Below are 22,508 nucleotides of genomic sequence, written 5' to 3'. Positions count from 1 at the left end.
GCTTGGAAGAGCAATTTTCATCAACTCTGAACCAACCATTAATATCTAACAAAATAAAAGATAATAACCCATGGACAAATTTTTAAAAACTCGATGAGTTAGACCACATACCTTAGTGTCAAGAACTCCATGAGAACTACTAGCAATCTTTGGTCGGAATGCATTCGAATTAAGCTCTAAATTAGCTTCCACAGTCTCTTGCCTAAAAGTCTTGTTCTCAACATTGTTAGAACAACTTGTGCAGTTGCATCCATCACAGTAAACTCCTAAACCAAAGCACTAACTAAATCAAATTAGATAACTAAACCTCCAAATAATTTTTTAAAAATAAAAATCAAATTAATAAAGCCCCAAAATCAATGTGTGATAAAGGGAACAAGGTAAATTTATATACCTTCTTTTCTTCATCTTCAAAATCAATGTCCTCCTTCTTCACCTGTTTTCTCGTCAAGTTATGCCACCCTGAAATTTGAAATCTAAAATGCCGAAAATGCTTTCTCCCTAACTGCACAATATATCCAAAAATGCAAGGATTCATCAATTGCACCCAACAATTTTACAGGAGTTCAAAAAACTTATACTTTTATTTACAAGAATCTAGAATTCAATACTGCATAAGCCATGTTAATTATAATCAAACCCTCATGACACCACACTGCATCTGTACTCAGCAAGTTTCTGAAAAAGAAAAAATGACTCATCTCTTGAAACATGGATTACAATGAAATTTTTGAACAAGCAACAAATTTTAAACCAAAGTATACCCATAATCATAAAACACCAATCATCAAATCTATATACAGTCATGAAAAATATAAGAATAATAAAGATACCTAGCTTTTATATATTTTGAACTATGAATCCAATCAAATAATCTATTCACATAATTTATAAATAAATACAGACCTTCATACCCCCGATATCAGTGTACGATTATAGGAAAAAGATAAATCTAATCGAGCAAAAAAAAAAAAAAAAAAGGAAAAAGATAAATCCATATATCATCTTTTTCTCCAAAATCTCTGAAAAATGCATATAACTTAATAAGAGAAGATCTAAAATTACCAGATGTTTTTGATTTACAGTTGATTAACCACTCATAGAGGTATTGATTTCTGATTTTTTTGAGAAAAAATACTTTACTTCTTGTTTATTGATATTCTGGTGGTGAACACGGAAGTGGTGAAGTTATGTTCATGGGTATTCTCGGAGGGTTCGAGCTTGGAAAGAGAAGAAGAGTAAACAAAGAGGAAGGAATGTGATAAGATGAAGTTAATTAGGGTTTTGAGGGAAAAGAAAAATTACTGAAATTTTAGGTGGAAATAGTGCGCCGAAACTTCGTTGTTCCCGCCCATGGAGATTCACAATTTTCCCTCCTTTGTTTAAGATGGTAATCCAATTTTTGTGTTTGCATTTATATTCGTTCGATCAAAGATTTTGATCTTCTATTGGTCGAATAAACGCAAATTGTCTTTGTGTGACTTAAATACCACATGTCAAATCATGATTGGTCGAACAAATACCATGCATATTGTCTTTATGTGATTTAAACAACAATCGCAAGAGTTGTTCCTCCAATAATCTGAATTTGCTAATAATTTAGGGTGGATCAGTAGTAGAATCCTTAAAATTTGTGGATAATTAGTCAAAATAAGCGTTATCCAGTGATTGTGAGATGAAAATGGGTACAATTTGACTGAAGCAGATGGGATTGGATGGATAATCGGTCACACTGAGTATCATATAGTGATTTTGAGTATGATTCGATAGAACATAGTAAAATTTAGTAAATTTGGATTAAATTTGTGGATAATCTGTCAAAGTAAGAGTTATCCGGTGATTGTGAAAGAAAGTTGAGTATAATTGGTTTGAATTAAATGAAAGTAGGTGGATAATCTATCATATTGAGTAAGATCAAGTGATTTTAAGTATGTTTCGATCGGATTGGGCAAATTTGAGTAAAACTGGGTTAATTTTGTGGATATCAGTCAAAGTAAGCGTTATCCATTGATTTTCGAAGAAAGTTGAGTATAATCAGATTAAATTAGATGAAAACAACTGGATAATCAGTTATATTATGTACAATAAGTGATTTCGAGTATAATTTGGTGGAAAGGACTAAAGTAGTAAAATCTGATTAATTATGTAGGTAATAGGTAAAAGTAAGTGTTATCCAGTGATTGTGGAAGAAAGTTGAATACAATTGGATTGAATTAGGTGGATAATCGGTTATAATGATTGTGATATGGTGATTATGAATATGATTTGATAAAATGAAGTGAATTAGATTAAATTTGTGGACAATCAGTCAAGAAAAGCGTTATCTAATGACAGTGAGAGAAAATTGTGCATATTGGATTGAATTACATGGAATTGGGTGGATGATGGGTCATATTGAGTATCGTCTAGCAATTTCGAGCATGATCTGATGGGATGAAGTAAAAATAAGAGTTTATACTAATGATGAAAGAAAGTTGAGTATAACTAATTTGTATTGGATGGAATTACGTGGGTAATTAAATCATACTGAATATGACCCGGTGATGTTGAATATGATCTGACGGAATAAAGTATCATTGAGTAGGATACACCAATAAACCTTATAAGCAATATCTAATTGTAAATCGAAAATTTATTGCGAAACTTGAACAAAAATTAGTACATCGAGTAAAATTGTCAAATCTTAACAAAAATTATTCGTAAAGTTATAAAGCCCTACCAAACAAGGTCTCACGTTGGTAAAAAATCAATAAAAATGTAACCATTGCATAAAAAATCACCATGAAGATTAAATCAAAGTTTGTGATCCTGGTTAATGTACACTGAGATATCTAGTGTCCATTGCGATCACGTGGGATCGAACAAAGTCCAAAATCGTATCAATAATCTCTGACTTTTCTTTGAAACATAAAATAACTTTATTAGGCTAGAAAAAATTATACGCGAGTATGTTGTGCCTAAGGAGTCAGCTATATAATACATTTTGGTTCAAGAAAAATAGGACAATATGGTTTCATATTGTAGTTAAGAATAATCCTGGTTGGCTTCCGTCTGGTGCTTGGTTTGATAATATTATTGTCGAGAATAATCCTTGATGGCTTTCATCTGCTGCTTGGTTCGATAATTTATACGCCGTTTGGTTCCTCTTTTGCCGGTTGTGGTTTAGTATTTGATGTGAAATTAATGTTATCCGATACTTAATTTTTGGCATCACATTTCAGATATATCAAGGCACACTTTGGTCTATTGTGTTTTTGTCGACGTCTCTGTCTTTATGATCCAGTTTTTTTTTTCCTTTTTTGATAAGATAGAATAATGGTCCTAGAATTACCCCTTGGTAATGGTCCATGTTAATTAAAATTAAAGAGAATAAACTTAAAAAAAAAAAATTCCCATATGTTAAAATGTATTTGCACTTTACTTTAATACCCTTTTGGTATATGTAATTTTGTTTTTGCAATCCAACGTTTTAGCAATTTTCGGTTCTCACTCTTATTAGGTTTATATTTGCTCGTTGCTTTGATTGCTCTTCCTCCGGCAACCCTAGAGAAAAGTAAACTATGAAGCGGCGCAAGATCTATCTCTAACTTTCCCCCTCCTTCAAGATTTTTTCCGTCTTTTGATAAATCAAGGTGAACAAGAACCAATTGATACACCAGACTTATATTCCAAAAGAACAACCTAGTAATACCAATCACCTCACAATGATCTTAACCGTATGGTAGCGGAACAAGATATTATGGAATCACAAACGATGAAACGAAGATGTTTGCGACTGTTTTTTATCTTACCTATCGGAGATTGAATCTCGAGCAAATCTTAGAGAATATAGTACTCAATACGATAGAACAAAGTAAGATCAGAACATGCAATAACAGAGAAAATAGTTGGGTCTGGCTTCAGAATCCCAATGAAGTCTTTAAGTCGTTAACCTATAATGGTTTTAGAAAAACCTAGGTTAAAGGAGAATCGACTCTAGTCGCAACTAGTATCACACAGGAGGTGTGGGGATTAGGTTTCCCAGTTGCTAGAGTTTCCCCTTATATAGTCTTCAAATCAGGGTTTGTAATCAATGCTACCTTGGTAACAAAGCATTGAATATTCATTGTTAGATAAAAACCTGATTAGATTCAAGCTAATATCTTTCAACCGTTAGATTGAACTTAGCTTGTTATACACAAATTAATGAAATGTGCCTTCATTTAGATATGGGTAACCGTACCTAAACGTGTACACTTGGTTGGCTCAACAATAGTTAACCGAAGTTAGCCATATGAACACTTTCATAGCATCCTTGTTCATTTTTATCACAACTAGTTCAAATGCTCAAATGAAACTAGTTATAGAGTTGTTCAATTGTTTATATTCTCAAAGAAGTATACAAGACACAATTGAAGCAAAATAGATTTTGATTCACTCGAATCAATTTATGAACATTATAGCCACGGTTTTCAAAAGATTTCACCTTATTATATAAATGTATTTGTTCATGAACAAACCGATTTTAGAACTTAACCCACTCAAGTATGCAAACGGGTAAACAAACTTAGAGTTTCAGACCTGGTCTGTCCGTCAGTATGCGAACGGGTATGCATACTGTCGTTCACGACCAAACTTAGATGCATTAGTATGAAAACGGGTACGCATACTAAATTCTCGGACTTGAACTGTTAAGCCAGTACGCATACGGGTTTGCAAACTAAGTTCCCAGACTTCAATTTTTAAACCAGTACGCATACGGGTATGCATACTATGGTTCCCGGACTTACAGTAACTTACAACAGTTAGCATACAAGTACGCATACTATGTTATATCCAATCAATGGTTAATTGTTCTAAACTCCATTTTAATCATTGAAACATTCTTAGAAGACGGGAATAGCTGTCTCACACAAACTATTAGCTTCAAAGCAATTTTCAAGTGATCAATAGATCGATACGAAACATTCTGAGTCTACATCTAATGACTGTCTCACACAAATCATGTAAGATGTTACCAGGCGATTTTCACATGATCATCTTTTGACTTTCGTCAAGAATAAAAGATGAACTTGGCTAAAGCAAAAGCTTACCAACACATATTTCGAGAAATATGTGAGCAAGTTAAACTCAACTCGAAATATCAAATGTGTATAAAGTAAAGTCTATATAGCTATACGACTTTTGCTTCAATAGGAGATAGAGTAGAAATAGACTTCTGAGTGATAGATGAGTTCAAGTCTCCACATACCTTTTGTTGATGAAGTTCCACAAGCTCCTCTTAGTAGTTCTTCGTCTTCAATCTATGAACGCCGTGAAGTCTAAAGCTCGACTACACATTTTATCCTAATCCGAGACATATTTATAAGTAGATTAGAAATCAAGACTTATATTTTGACGACTAAACTTGAAAAACAAGCTTGAGATAGCAACGCTTGTGAGTTCGACAGAGCAGTGCTCTAACATTTGTGATGCAGGGGCATAAGAAACCCATCCTTTGTGTAAGTGTACATTCTGATTCTTTATACTAGGTCCCATTTAGTTTTCATCACAGTCGAGAAATCCATTTCTGAGACCCTTTTTACACGTTGATACAAGCCACTAGACGTGCATAATCCAGCCATATTGATTCTCTGGCATCACAGAATGACCATTCTTTAACTGAGTAAAATTAGTCAATTGGGTGATCAAGGGTATTTTAGATGCATTTATAAAGTGGGTCTGCAAAATACTGCAATTGAGCACATGAGTAATTATATTTGAAGTTTATATATTTATTATGTTGGTAAAAGAGAGAGGGAGAACTCTGTTTATCATACAAATACTTCTAATAGTCTCTTCAAAAATGTCCGCAGGGACTTGGGAATTGACAGGCTAGTAATGCTTCTGACAAACTCGGCCAATATACGTGATGTTGTTGCATTTCATGTTCTCAAAGTTCAGCAGTAAAGTCCAAATTATGGACTGCACAAATGATTGGTCTTCTGGAATTATTAGCTAAATTTTCTGGCATCCGAAGAAGATCACTACATTATGCGAAGGCAAGGGATGCAGATTCTTAGTTAATTTTGACACTCCACGACATGAAATTTTGTTAGAGCATAAAATGTCTTCTTTTATTTTTAAACTGTAAAAGTTTCCCTTCAATTGTCCATCGTCTTTGTCATCACATACAATGCATCTTCATCGTTTCTTTACTATCCAGGTACTTGAGATATCTCATGTTTTAAACTACTTAGCTCTTGTCGAGTTTTTCATCAACTTTCATTAACAACCAGGTAACTACCATTATTTTTTTATTTTTTATTTTTTATAAATCTCATAAATTTCATTCGTGATATGCTAGAGATTACATGAATTTCAAGTACAACAAGATCAAAGATCAAATTACAATTAAAAGGTACTAACAAAGAGTAATTTGTGAAGAGAAGTGACAAACTACCAACAAGAGTATCAAGCAATCCTAAGATTGAGAGAATGGTTTTGGGATTATAATCCAACCATTTTGAAAGGGATTTTTCTTCTTGAAAAAGAGATCTTCTCATAAAAATATGAGAGTAATATGCCCAAAGTCTTGAATCTTGATCACCATACTTGAACTTACCTAAAATCTCCACTGAAAATCACAAAGAAACTCCATGAAAGAGCATAAAGAATCTCCATAAAGGAGAAGACACAAGCAAAATGGGCAAAACACCCACAAAAACCCCATAAAATCTCCTAAAAACAATGAAGATTGAAACAAAAACTTAAATAAATCTATCCTAGACTATTAACTATCTAAGAAAACTAGAAAAGGAAAGGAAACCTGCTCAGATCTAGCCCATTTTAATGGTGGTGAAAGTTTTTTTTGGTTTTGGGAAGAAGCTGGAAAGGAGAGAGGTTTTTCATTTTTGGTTTGTCGATAGTCTTACCTCGTGATGCTCGTTTGTAACTACCATAATTTATACTCCATAATTTTCCTCCTTGATCGTTTAATTCTACCCACTTTATCAGTTTTCTGCATCAATTCAGAGCGGCCATTTTTGACTTTATCTATTGCTAAAATTAAACCCTGCAATAAAATGAATGATGAGATCTTCAGACTCTTTATAATTACATTTAAAAGGAGTTTAACATAAATTGGATTACTGATGATTGTTAAGATTTTAGAGAAAGCTGCATTGTATCTAACAATTATTTTGTTTATTTTTCTTAATTTTTTTTTTGTACAATTTTATTTACTACAAATAACTAGTCGGAAACCTAGTTTATTTTGTTATTTATTTTAATTTTTTCTTTAAAGAAGCATATATATTGATGATAAACTGTAGATATTATTGAACTGATTTCGTGTAATTTTTTTTTTCCTTCTTTGACACGGCTTCCACATTGAGTCCTAACTCATCCCTGCAGTCATGTTGTTGGATTCTGTAAGAGCAAGTTGCTAATGATGATCCAACCAATACTATGTGTCCATGTGTACCAATGCTCAACCAATAATATGTGTCCATGTGTACCAATGACAACTCATTGTTACCTGTCTTTGCCTTATCTCTGTATTTGTCGGATGTCTCCTTTAAATACTTTTCTTTATTTCCATGTAATCTTTAACTGTGATAATTCAACACAACTCAGTTCATTCATGGTATCAGATACCATAACACCTCATCTACATGTGTCTCTTCAACCTAATTCTACAACCTCATCAACATTCTTCAACAATCTTCTTCAGAAATTGGAAGACAAACTAACAATTCTTTGAATTTCGTTGCTTCTTCTGCAAACAACCTCATCAACAACAACATCCATCACTTTCTGCCATTACAATCACCACCACCACCACCTTCAAAACCTCAGAACAAGCAATTACAACCACAACAACCTTCAAACAATCATTCACAACCACCACCACCTCAAAACTATCCACAACAACCTTCTTCTTCTACAAATTTACAACCTAATACACAACAATCACAAAAACACACTTTTTATCAACCTCAATTATAATCTACACCTTATTCACAACATTATCGTTGTTTTCAATTACATTTTCAAAATATTTCTCACTATGTTTCTGTCAAACTTATCTAATTTTTTAGTATGCAAAGATCAGATGGCTTCGATTTTGATCGGTACCAATTTATACATCTATGTTGATGGATCTATCGAACCTCAACTTCAATTTTTGTTTCAAGATAATGTTTTTCATGTTAATCCTATGTATATGGAATGGATAGCTTTAGATCATTTTGTTGGTTCAATGCAACTGTTCTTGCCTCTCTTGCATCTGAACTTCTTAGAAAAGCTACTGCTAGAGACAAATGGAATCATTTATCTAAGATCTTCACTCAAAAAATGTTTGCAAGAAATTCTCAATTACGATCTCAGCTTCACTCTATTCGAAAAGGTAATCTTTCGACCTTTGATTTTCTTCATCAAATCAAGACTATTTCTGATTCTTTAGATGAAATTGGTGAACCTGTGTCTGATAAGGATATCATGATGTACACTCTCTGGTCTTGGAAGAGAATATGCTAACTTCGTAATTATGATTCAAAATAGAGAGGCTCCTCTTGCATTTGCAGAACTAAGATCCAGATTGATCTTTCATGAACAGTGGCTTAAGGATCAAGAACATGATTCTTTCTCACCTTTAATGTCTGACCCTACCAATTCTGCTTTCTTTGTTAGAAGATTTTCTAATTCTCAACACTCTGTTGGAAGTTCATCTAGACAATCTAGTGGGAATTTTGGTTCTTCTAATTCTTCTTCACAGAATTTTTCACCACATTTGGTTTTTCTAATGGCAATGGTAATTTCTTTTAAAAAGGTGATTTTAATCCTTCTCATAAGCCATTTTCTACACCTACTACTACTCCTACTGGAAGTGGTAATTTTCATGGTGGTAATGGAAATTTTAATGTTGGAAATGGACAACCTCCTTGTCAAATTTTCTACAGACAAGGTCACTTTGCAAACAGGTGTAAGTTTAGATACTCCACATCTAGAATTGATGTTGTTGTTATGCAAAAAGCTTGTGCAGGAATTGAAGTCTCTAACCAAATGCAAAATTCTTCTACTTCTTCTCCTGATATGTCTAATGCTTGAGATCCTTCTTCTTATACTGGTCATTGGAGTACCAATGAAACAGGTCCAGTATGGATTCCTGACTCTGGAGCCACCAGTCACATGACTAATGATTCCACTATCTTAACTGCTGCTGAAGAGTTTGATGGAGATGAGAAGGTTATAGTGGGAGATGGTAAGTTACTTCTTATCACTCTCACGGGATCTTCTACTTTACACCCTACTTCTAGTGCTACTTCTTTTCAGTTAAACAATAGTTTGTTTGTTCCAAACATGAAACAGAATTTAATCTCTATTGCTAAATTCACTACTGATAACAACTGTTCATTTGAATTCTTTCCTTGGGGTTATGAAATAAAGTATATTCTCAACAAACAAGTACTAGCCAGGGGATTGATGAAGCACAGTTTATATCCTCTATCAACTAAGCTACTTCTTCAATCAGCTCAACATGTAGCTCTCAGTTCTATCTTTGCTTCACCAACAATTTTGCATCAAACATTGGGTCAGCCAGCAACAAAGATTGTTCAAAAGCTTGTTTCATCTGAAGATATGAAGATTTCAAATAAAGATTTGAAGTTGTTTGTTCATCATGTCAATTAGGAAAGAGCAAGTGCTTGCCTTTTATTTCTTCTAGTTTTATATCTTGTCATCCTTTGGCTTTGATTCACTGTGACATATGGGGTCCTGCACCTATAGTGTCTACTCTAGGATATAGATACTATATACTATTTGTAGATGACTTCAGTAAATCCAATTGGATTTATCTAGTGAAATGTAGAACTGATAGTCTTGCTTGTTTCAAATTATTCAAATCTTCAATGGAAAATCTTCTTGAAAACAAGATTAAAGAATTTCAGACTGATGGTGCTTATGAACTGGTTACAGGTCCTTTTAGGGAATTCTTGGACTCAAATGGTATTACAGTTAGAATCTATTGTCCACATGTACACCAACAAAATGGATCTGCAGAAAAAAAACATAGGCAAGTAACTGAAATAGGTAACACTTTGTCCTTTATAGCTAATCTTCCAAACAGGTTTTGGTTTGATGCTTTCTTGACTGCCACTTATTTGATAAATAGAAATCCAACAAAGCTCTTAGCTTTCAAATGTCCCTATGCAGTATTATTTGGCAAACAACCTGATTATTCTTTTCTCAAAGTTTTTGGTTGTCTTTGTTTTCCAAATAATGTACATGCTAGGAAGGATAAACTAAGTCCAAGATCAGTGTCTTGTGTTTTTCTGGGATATAGTCCTTTTCATAAAGGATATAGATGTTATGATCCTTCTACTCACAAAGTTTATACAACTATTCATGTTGTTTTTAATGAATTGGTTTTTCCATTTGCTACACCAACATCAAGTTGATTGCATTCACCTGATACTTCAAGGACTTCAAATATACTTCTCCAGTCACAGCTCTCTACTTCATATGGACATCTTCCTGCTCCTTCACTTGATACTTCAGTTGCTACTTATCTTGTTATTGCTTCACCTACTGGTAACACTTCTACTCCTACTGAGTTATCTACTTTTTCTGAGTATAATGTTCTCATGTGTCCAAGTCATTACTAGGTTACTCTGAGGGGTGCCTATAGTACATAATTGGGGTGTGATAATAATAGTGAATGAGTGGCTAACCTCTTAGCCGTTGGGATGCCGACATGTGTCAATAATCGGTTTGTCCTTGTATTTCGTTTCTGAGTGGATTAGGATATTAATTGTGTAAGAGAACAGTTACGGCTGCTCAAGAAAATTAATGAAAATAGTTTAGTTTTAGCTTCTTCTTCCTAAATCTGTTCTTAAGGCTGATTCTTTGAATCAGATTTCTCAATTATCCTCGTTCTGTGTGTTAATTTGTTGTGGAAACACAACAATTGGCATCAGAGCCTACTTTCCTATCATGGGTGGTGAAAAAAATCCTACAATCAAAGAAGTAAACGAAGAATTACATAGATTTAAGGATTTGTTCTCTGAAAAGTTGTCCAAAATCAATGAAAGGTTAGATGGCCTTGCAACACAGGATACTAAGTTTAAATCATCAGTATTATCCAGAGAAGACATCTTCAAATACATAGAAAACTTTTCAAACAAAAGGAATGATGAACATCGAGACTCAGGTGGTGATGGTTCTCACTCAAATAACCAGAATAATGGAGGAGCGATGTTCAATCTACCAACATGAGAATCGTGATTTCAACTCTAACCCAAGGATTCCAAAGATATATTTTACTATATTTGATGGGGAGAACCCAAAAGGATGGATTCAAAAATACGATCATTATTTCCTTCTCAACGGCATTAGAGATGAAAACCAGAAAGTCATCATGGCAGCTATGCACCTAGAAGGAAAAGCAGATAAGTGGTTGACTAACTTGCAATCTAGTAGATATATTACTTCTTGGTATGAATTAGGTGAGCTTGCTTGTTTTAGATTTGAAAATCCAGCTAATGAAAACATATTAGGGATATTCAATAAATTGTCTCAAACTACCACAGTGGATGACTATTTTGAGCAATTTGAGAATCTTAAAGCTCTATTGTATCGTCAATATCCCATGTTGAATGAAAATTACTATGTGATGAGCTTCAGTGGGGGGATTGAGAGATGATATTAAGTGATAGGTATTGTAAACACCTAGTTTTATATCTAGTATTTATGCTTTCTTTGCTATTGTCTTTGTGAATTATATCTCTTATGTTTGCTTTTGAGTTTAATAGGTGCAATGGAGTCATTGGAGCAAAAAGAAAGTGGAACTAGCTCAAATCCAGAATTTCTTCTCATCATCTTGAATACAACGAAAATACGAAGCTAGTGGCGAAAGAATGGGATCATTCCGACATCGTATGAAGAAGCTGCGAGTATTTGAAGCGTACCAGAGTGGTGGAATTTGTTAACTGAGCTGAACTGTCAGTTTCACTGAACTGACAATTGAAAAGATTGCTTAGGTGTCCCTTATCAATTTGTTGGTCGCCTCTAGTAATTTTGTTCATTACATGCCCCTAGACTAGATCGAATTTTATTCTCAGAGCAGAGAGCTAGACATGGCGGCTGTTAGAAGAGAGAACCAGAGAGAGGAAGAGAGGAGTACATGGAGGCGGCACCGTATTTCAGACAGATCAAGAATTTGGAGCTGTGGAAGATGATGTTGGTTCGTGAAATGAAGGGGATCGATGTGTTGTTAATGGTGAGATCGAGAGAAGGGAGAAATTCAAGGAACTGATGGTTTTGCAGTGGCTTCGATTGAGAGAGGGTTGTGCTGATAATTAGGTTCTGAATTCAGAGTTTTGGTTGAATTTGAAAATGGGTTTGATTGGGATGTTGCAAAAGCAGTCTGGGATGTTGTCGGTTTGAAGAAGCAGATGAACTAGAAGATGGCTTTGTTGTGAAATTGAATCTAGTGTTTGCCAGTGAAGATTAAGAGAGTAATTTGTGGAGTTGCAAGTTGGTTTGGTGGTGACAAATCGAGGGTTTGAAGCAGAAATTGGAGAAGATGGTGGAGTCCTTGTTAGGGTCTGTGATGGATGAGAAAAGGGGATCGACAACTGTGATTGATGGAGGTTCGACAATTGAAAGCAAATTGAGAATGGGTTTGATGTTACAAGTGAGAAGTGAATGTGAAGGGGATCTGTGGTAGATTTGAGTTTGCAGCAAGTGTAAGAGAATGGGTAAGCCGGAAACAGATAAAGAAATAGTGACTGTCACTGGTGATTCACAATGGTTTGAGCTGGATGATTATGAAAGATGAAGAAAAGGGATTGTGGCATCAACCGATGCAGTGAAGTTGTTTGAACTGAGCTATAGGTGATTGTGGCAATGCAACTGGTGCAAGTGAAGTTGCAAGTGCTTAGTATTATAGATCTTGGTTGCAGTTGAACTAATAAGCTTTGGTTTTGGCAGTAGCTTGTGCTCCTGTAGAAGGATTGAAAGATAAGTATGCAACTGGTTGGAAGTGTTGGTGGACGAAATTGCAATTGATGAACAACCAGGTACATGTTATGGTGGTTACAGTCAGGTGCTGGTGATGATTCAGAATGGAGACTGATGCTGTTGAGCATAGAATGGGTTTAGCTAGATTGTTTAGCTGAGAATAAATTAAGAGCAAGTGTTGATTGAAAGTATACGAGACTGTGGCTGAGAACGAAATAGGAATGCTGGTTGTTATTACAGGAAAATGGGTTCATGCTGAAATTGGTGGTGGTTGTAGCCAAGGATATTGCAGTAATGAGAAAATCCGGAACTGCAGGAATGAAGTGACAAGTGATGTTGTTTGAGTTGGAGATGGAAATGGCTTGCTTGAGCTGTTGTTGTTGTAATGGGTTGCAGATGAGATACAAGGTCTGGAATGCTGGGTATTTTGCAGTTGGTGGTGATAATGAGCTCAGGGAGAATTATGAGTTTTGGGTTCTGAAAGAAATTAGATTAATACTGCAGCTACAGGAAACGAATGGAGATGCTTAGATGTATGTTAGGACATGATGTGAAGCATACAAAGATGGACATGAAGGAAATCGATACTTGAAATTGCAGTGAGAGACTTGAAGGGTGTTGTGTGGTGTTTCTGCTAGTAAGATGATGGTGCTAAGCTTCTGGGAAAGAAACAAGATGAGAAGCTACAGCTTTGAGGTTCACAGGGAATGTTTGTGTTGTTGCAGCAGCTGGTTATGGAGATTGTGTCGAGTCTGTGCATTGCAGGGAAGTAGGTTGTTGTGTTACTAAAGGATGAGTTCTGGTGGCAATGGAAATGATGGCTTGGTATATGCATCTCGCCATCTGGAGTAATTGAAGAAATTTTTGCAGGAAATGGTGTTGAAAGTAACGCAGTTTGTGGACGAATGGATGAATGTAAAATTGCAGGGGAGATGCCGGCAGTTTGAGGAAATGATTGAGCAAGAGATTAAGTTGTAAGTTCTCTGGAACTGACAGGCCAAATATCTGATGGGCTCAGAGTTGTGAGCTTAACTGTGTGGGATCTTTCTAAGCAGAAGCAAACAGTTAGCCTACGTTTGGATTTGGAATTCGTGGAGGCAGTGAAGGGATATAAAACAAGTTTCATCTCTTTTATTTCAAGATTTTGATTATCTCCTCCTTTACTTTTGGTTCTAAGGTTTAGAAACATGAAAAATTTTCTTTTTCTTCTTGTTATGAACTCCATGAACATGATCTAGGTTATTATTTTTGGTTATGGATAAAGTTGATTTCACATAACATGAATCCTTGTTTGATATATTAGTTTTGTCTAAGTATTATCGTTTATGATTCACCATTAATATTGTTACATGATTTGAATGCTTGTTTAGTCGAGTCGCGAATCGATTGAGTTTGTTTTCATCTTTATTGCTAGATTAGAGTTTATTATACGTAAAAGTGATAAATTTATGATTGCAAGTAGCATAATTGTGAGTATTGCTTGTAGTGATACATCCTAGTAGTCACAAGTGAATTATAACCTTTGTTAAATTGGATTAGTGCTTTTACACGTTCGATTGATTTGATTGGCCTGATTTCATAGAACTTAATGCATCTAGGGAATTAAACTTGATTAGTGCTTTTACACGTTAGTTTGTTATCTTAGATAGAATTCATATTCGCATCTTTTGATGTGTTTATTGATAACAAGAGGAGATTTGCGGGATATACTTGCGATCTAGGGATTTTGATAATGAGAGATTAAATATCAATTCTAGTTATTAAGACAAGAACATGTTAGTGAATGACAATGATATCCTTAACCAATATCTTTATATCTTGATTTGCGTGTTTGTTTTACTTTATTTGTTTTTAGTATAACTTAGTTTATAAAAATCAGAAAACCCCCTTGTTAAGGAAACCAAAACATATTGACAACCTAAGTCCTCTCTGTGGGAACGATCCTTTCTTGCCCTTGCTTCATTATATATTTTGAATAGTAAGAAAGTGTAATTATTTTTGACGCTTACGACAAAGAAAAAATTTTGGCGCCGCTGCCGGGGAGGCAGCGGGTTGTTATTTGTTTTTGGTTTTTGTATTTTTGTTTTAGTTTTTCTTATTTCTGGTTTTTGACATAGTTTTGAGACCTCTTGTTTCAGGTACCAATTTCTATGGACGTAGCATATTGGAACAATGGATACGGTTTTCAACAACCTCAACACTATGAAAATTACCCACCATCTATGGGATACAATCAAAACCAATTTATTGGCTATGATGCATATCCTAGATAACCTTGTAGTTGGTATGTAAGTCAAGCACCAAGGTGAGATAATTCTATTTCTAATTGGCTTCATTCGAGTTGTATGCAGATTTTGAATGGATTACAAGACATGCAACAAAGACTAGACCGTAGTTATTTTCATTCACCCATTCAAAGGGAAGAGTCATGGGAAAGAGAACCTATTGTAGCCAACGGTGGTAAGCGTGTGAACGTCAAGAAACTTGCACATAAATTATACAAGTTGGAAAATGATGGAGTCTCGGAAGATCTTGTCGATGAAATTAGTAGGATCATTTACATGGAGCTTAAACGGCGTCGTGATAAAGGTTGGGAAACTGACGACGATTCTTATTATGGTGAGTCTGAAAATGAAGATGATTGTGTTGAAAAGGATCAAGCTTTGGAGATATTTGATGACATTAGTGTAGTTGACTCAACTATTGATCTTTATAATGATCAAACACCTATTCAAAAGGTAATGAGTATGATGAAACTAGTGTTTTACAGAACTTCCTTGCAACAAGGTTTGAGCCTAATGATGACGAGTGTGTTGAGAATGTGACCAATTTGACCAATATTGCGGAAGACCCAATTGAGTATGCAAAGAATTGTAATGATGATGTTTATGTCGAGACTTTGGTTAAGGCGGAAACGGAAGAAAAATGGTTGCAAGGTTTGATAGAGGACCATGATATAAAAGAGGTGAGTAATTCACTTGAGTTTTTCAAGGATGAAGAGGATTATGTGATACAAGAGATTGTGCAAGGTTTGTCTAACCCTTTGCATATTGTTTCTTCTCCTTTACCTCTTATTGGTTAGAATTTATGTGCTTCGAGAATATTATTGAATGACTTTATTTCTCGATATCCGCCATTAGAAACATTTGATTCTCATACTATGCAAGTTTGCAAAGAAGAAACCATAGAAGTTCCTGAATTTTATGTTCTTTATACACTTCCAAGTGTGGACAAGAATAAGTGTGGGGGAAACTTATATTGGGCTATAGCTTCACTTTTGCTTTACTATACTAATGTTTGTATGAAGTTACTATTTGCAAAACAGGTTACATGAAAGGATCCCCAACTTTTCAGATTATTGGTGTATGGGAAATTTGTCGTGCAAGTCGGGCTGACGACTTTAAACCAAGTGCGAAATGGGATGCAACCCATACGATGAGTATTTCTTGTCTTATTTTTATATTCTTGTTTCGTTTTTATCTTTTTCTTGTCTTGTATTTACTTTTTCTGATTTTTTGTCGCATATCATTATATGATTTCCCACCTTGACTTTGTTTGGATGATTCAATTTACATTGAGGACAATGTAAAGTTTAATTGTGGGGGAGTGGTTAAGCATTTGCATTGTAAATTTTTCATGAAATTTTCAACTTTTGTGTAAAATAGTGAATAAACAAACTCCAACTTGTAGTTAGTTTAGAGTCACATAGTATACATGTCGCTAAGATTACATCGATATTCTCACAAGAGTGATTGAACTTAGAGATGACAAAGAACATGATCGGGTTTCTTACTTGTATGAGAGTTAAAGTTGGATTTAACCATGCCAGTGGAAAATGAGGTGCAGAATGAATCGATATTAGAGTTGTGGTCCCCTATAGTGGAGACTACCCATGTTACATCATGAGAGGCACCGACCTTCACTTCTTTGTACCTGTCTAAATTTGTGCTTTTAGAGTGTGTGTCACCGTACATAAACTCCGGGTAGAATGGTGAGCTACCCAACCTCCCACTAATAGAAGCACTACTTTGATCTCTTGAGTGATATTTTGTCAATCATGATGGTGCCATCGAATTGCTAACTTACATACCACTTGTAATCTTGTTCGCAGTTAGCATCATCCACTTTATCTCTCTCTACACCAACATGTCCATAGAAACACCATCATCATTAACAAGAGGAGCATCACAAATTCGAAGGAAAGTTGAAGACGTTCAAGGTTTACAAGCAACAGTACAGAAATGAGCAGGTTTCAGATTCAAGTAAAGCAACAAGACAAGGAGCAGAATTTTTACAAGTTGAAGACTATTGTACAAGAGCGAAGATTATTAAGATGAGAGTTCAAGGAGTTTATGATATCGAGACATACAAGTTGTGAAGAATCAAGCGGTAAACTACTTACACCATGGCCTTTGTACTTGAATTTTTTATTTTATCTTATTTGTATATTATTTTCTCATGTTCTCAAAAAGCTTGGGACATGGTCGTTGTTATTGTAAGTCCCTTGTCAAAAAAAAAAATGAAAAAAAATAAAAGAAAAAAAAGAAGAAAAAAAAATAGAAAAAAAAAAGACAAGAGAAAATTTTGTTAGGTTTATTATTAGTTTTGTTATTTTGTTTTGTTTTTATTTTGTATTTTTTTTATTTTTCTTGTCTCAATAAGAAAAAAAAAAAGACAAGAAAAATTCATTGCATCATATTTTGGTTTGTTTAGTTCGTTTTTGGTTTTGTATTCATTCAATAATGCCAATGGAAAGAAAAAATATCCATAATGAAGTTTCAAGCAACAAGAAATTAGAGGAAAGAATCACATTGTCAAGATTCTACGAAGTTCAAGATTTCATCATCGACAGTTGAAGACCGAAGACGAAGATGAAGACAACGATTGAAGACCGAAGACGTTTCTATGGATGCTGTGAGAGTGGTGCTAACTGCACGCCGAACGGATAACGAGGTAAGTAAGCATATTTTCACCTTCGTTAAGTGGTTGATTTCCTTTCTTAGAGATCGTCAGAAAAAGGGTTTTCAAAATGAATAAAAGATGTGAGTTTTCAAAACAATTCGGAGGGTCTTTAGCTTCCTAGCATTCAACGTGTCGCAGAAATCTCTCTTCATTCCTACCTGGACACATGTGTGACCCATAAAAAGTTATTTATTATTGAGAGCAACTTCATAAAACCCTTTCTTGTGAGGCAGAGTCGAGACTTTTGATCACTCCGAACCCGAATTTCTTTCGATAAGGGATGGTTATTTCTCTCTCAACTTTTAAGGATGAGATTATGTTCATTTATGTGTATAACTTCTTATGACTAGTGTGCATAATATCTATGTCTTCTTAGCGCGTTGGATGATATCATTTCGGAGAACTAGTAAGTTGGAAAAGTATGTTTTATGGGTATATCTCTAGTAAGCCCTCACGAGAATATAACTCGTCCACTAGGGACACCTAGGGGTTCAAAGGCTTGTTATACATGCTAAGTGTGACCGTAGCCTCGACGACACGGAGTTGTATGTAAATTTTAGAATTAGTTTTGTTTGATTTGCTCGAGGATTAGCAAAGTCTAAGTGTGGGGGAATTTGATAGGTGTTGTAAACACCTAGTTTTATATATAGTATTTATGCTTTCTTTACTATTGTCTTTGTGAATTGTATTTGCTTTTGAGTTTAATAGGTGCAAGGGAGTCATTAGAGCAAAAATAAAGTGGAACTAGCTCAAATCAAGGATTTCTTATCATCATCTTGAAGACAACGAAAATACGAAGCTAGTGGCGAATGAATGGGATCATTCCTACATTGTATGAAGAAGCTGCGAGAATTTGAAGCGTATCAGAGTTGTGGAATTTGTTAACTGAGCTAAACTGTCAGTTTCACTGAACTGACAATTGAAAAGATTGCTTAAATGTCCCTTATCAATTTGTTGGGCGCCTCTAGTAATTTTGTTCAGTACATGCCCCTAGACTAGATCGAATTTCATTCTCAGAGCAGAGAGCTAGCCATGACGACTGTTGTAAGAGAGAACCAGAGAGAGGAAGAGAGGAGTACATGGAGGCGACACCGTATCTCAGATAGATCAAGAATTTGGAGCTGTGGAAGATGATGTTGGTTCGTAAAATGGAGGGGATCCATGTGTTGTTAATGGTGAGATCGAGAAAAGGGAGAAATTCAAGGAACTGATGGTTTTGCAGTGGCTTCGATTGAGAGAGTGTTGTGCTGATAATTAGGTTCTGAATTCAAAGTTTTGGTTGAATTTGAAAAGGGGTTTGATTGGGATGTTGCAGAAGCCGTCTGGGATGTTGTCGGTTTGAAGAAGCAAATGATGAACTAAAAGATGGCTTTGTTGTGAAATTGAATCTGGTGTTTTCCAGTGAAGATTAAGAGAGGAATTTGTGGAGTTTCAGGTTGGTTTGGTGGTGACAAATCGAGGGTTTGAAGCAGAAATTGGAGAAGATGGTGGAGTCCTTGTTAGGGTCTGTGATGGATGAGAAAAGGGGATCGACAGCTGTGATTGATGGAGGTTCGATAGTTGAAAGAAAATTGAGAATGGGTTTGATGTTACCAGTGAGAAATGAATGTGAAGGGGATCTGTGGTAGATTTGAGTTTGCAGCAAGTGTAAGAGAATGGGTAAGCCGGAAACAGATAAAGAAATAGTGACTGTCATTGGTGATTCAGAATGGTTTGAGCTGGATGATTGTGAAAGATGAAGAAAAGGGATTATGGCATCAGCTGATGCAGTGAAGTTGTTTGAACTGAGCTATAGGTGATTGTGGCAATGCAACTGGTGCAAGTGAAGTTGTAGGTGCTTAGTATTATAGAGCTTGGTTGCAGTTGAACCAATAAGCTTTGGTTTTGGCAGTAGCTTGTGCTGCTGTAGAAGGATCGGAAGCTAAATGTGCAACTGGTTGGCAGTGTTCGTGGTCGAAATTGCAGTTGATGAACAACCAAGTACATGTTATGGTGGTTACAGTCAGGTGCTGGTGATGATTCAAAATGGAGACTGATGTTGTTGAGCATAGAATGGGTTCAGCTGGATTGTTTAGCTGAGAATGAATTAAGAGCAGGTGTTGGTTGAAAGTATACGAGACTGTGGCTGAGAACAAAATAGGAATGCTGGTTGTTATTACATGAAAATGGGTTCAAGCTGAAATTAGTGGTAGTTGTAGCCAAGGATAATGCAATAATGAGCAAATCTGGAACTGCGGGAATGAAGTGACAAGTGATGTTGTTTCAGTTGGAGATGGAAATGGCTTGCTTGAGCTGTTGTTGCTGCAATGGGTTGCAGATGAGCTACAAGGGGTGGAATGCTGGGTATTTGGCAGTTGGTGGTGATAATGAGCTCAGGGAAGAATTATGAATTTTGGGTTCTGAAAGCAATTAGATTAATACTGCAGCTGCAAGAAACGAATGGAGAGGCTTAGATGTATGTTAGGACATGATGTACAACATACAAAGATGGACATGAAGGAAATCGATAATTGAAATTGCAATGAGAGACTTGAAGGGTGTTGTGTGGTGTTTCTGCCAGTAAGATGATGGTGTTAAGCTACTGGGAAAGAAACAAGATGAGAATCTACAGCTTTGAGGTTCACAGGGAATTTTTGTGTTGTTCGAGCAGCTGGTTATGGAGATTGTGTTGAGTATGTGCATTGCAGGGAAGTAGGTTGTTGTGCTACTAAAGGCTGAGTTCTTGTGGCAATGGAAATGATGGCTTGGTATATGCATCTCGCCATCTGGAGTAATTTAAGCAATTATTACCGGAAATGGTGCTGAAAGTAACGCAGTTTGTGGACGAATGAATGAATGTAAAATTGCAGGGGAGATGCCGGCAGTTTGAGGAACTGATTGAGCAAGAGATTAAGTTGTCAGTTATCTGGAACTGACAGGCCAAATACCTGATGGGCTCAGAGTTGTGGTCTTAACTGTGTGGGCTCTTTCTAAGCAGAAGCAAACAGTTAGCTACGTTTGGATTTGGAATTCGGGGAGGCATTGAAGGGATATAAAACAAGTTTCATCTCTCTTATTTGAAGATTTTGATTATCTTTTCCTCTACTTTTGGTTCTAAGTTTTAGAAACATGAAAACTTTCCCTTTTCTTCTTGTTATGAACTCCATGAGCATGAGCTAGATTATTATTTTTGGTTATGGATAAAGTTGATTTCACATAACATGAATCCTTGTTTGATATATTATTTTTGTCTCAGTATTATCGTTTATGATTTACCATCAATATTGTTACATGATTTGAATGCTTGTTTAGTCAAGTCACGAATTGATTGAGTTTGCTTTCATCTTTATTGCTAGATTAGAGTTTATTATACGCAAAAGTGATAAATTTTTGATTGCAAGTAGCATAATTGTGAGTATTGCTTGTAGTGATACATCCTAGTAATCACAATTGAATTATAACTTTGTTAAATCGGATTAGTTATTTTACACGTTCAATTGCTTTAATTGGCCTGATTTCATAGAACTTAATGCATCTAGGGAATTAAACTTGATTAATGCTTTTACACGTTAGGTTGTTCTCTTAGATAGAATTCATATTCACATCTTTTAATGTGTTTATTGATGACAAGAGGAGATTTGCGGGATATACTTGCGATCTAGGGATTTTGATAATGAGAGATTAAATATCAATTCTAGTTATTAAGACAAGAACATGTTAGTGAATGAAAATGATATCCTTAACCAATATCTTTATACCTTGATTTGCGTGTTTGCTTTACTTTATTTATTTTTAGTATAACTTAGTTTATAAAAATCAAAAAAACCCCATTGTTACCTTTAGGAAACCAAAACATATTGACAACTTGAGTCCTCTCTGTGGGAACGATCCTTTCTTGCCCTTGCTTCATTATATATTTTGAGTAGTAAGAAAGTGTAATTATTTTTTACGCTTACGAAAACGAACATTAAGCACTCAGTTAGTATGTTCCATCCCACCACCTTGATGCAGGCGTTTTCTCTAGCTAGAATGCAAGAACATACCCTTGCCAACCAGCAGAAAAACAACAGACCTCAGAACAATTTTTTTTCTAATTCTTACAATACTGCTAGACAACCCACTTCACAAAATTTCCCACCCAAACCTGTATCCCTCCCACCTTTGCTTCCACTGCCAACTACCATTCCTACAAAACCCATCTCTACTCCAATTCCTATTAAGAGATTAACACCTGAACAAATGCAAAAGAGAAAGAAAGATGGTTTGTGTTTTAACTATGATGAGGTATATAGACCACGACATTTTTGTAAAAAGCAACAATTATTCTTAATGGTAGCTGATAACTCTGAGGCTGAAAGCAGTGAAGAAGAAGAAGAAATGACTCAACCTGAAGACCCTCCTACTGTTGAGAGCGACATAGAAATCTCTCTTCATGCCCTTACTGGCCATGCTACTGGAGAAACAATCAAAATTCCAGGTTCTATTAAAAACCAAACCATTTCAATACTTATTGATACAGGAAGTACACACAGCTTCATTGATTGTGGTTTTGCGAAATCATTGGGATGTCTTATTCAGCCTACTGC

The 22,508-nt window shown here is 35.3% G+C and overlaps 1 pseudogene; it reads left to right on the top strand.

The window, feature by feature from the left end:
* Nucleotides 1-5,928, top strand: part of LOC113316064 — a 57,277-nt pseudogene extending 51,349 nt beyond the window's left edge.
* Nucleotides 5,929-22,508: the final 16,580 nt, after the last annotated feature.

This window comes from Papaver somniferum, chromosome 10 (genome assembly GCF_003573695.1).
Source record: "Papaver somniferum cultivar HN1 chromosome 10, ASM357369v1, whole genome shotgun sequence".
Classification (NCBI taxonomy): domain Eukaryota; kingdom Viridiplantae; phylum Streptophyta; class Magnoliopsida; order Ranunculales; family Papaveraceae; genus Papaver; species Papaver somniferum.
Note: the sequence above shows the minus strand (reverse complement) of the source record. Positions and strands in the feature narration are given on the sequence as shown.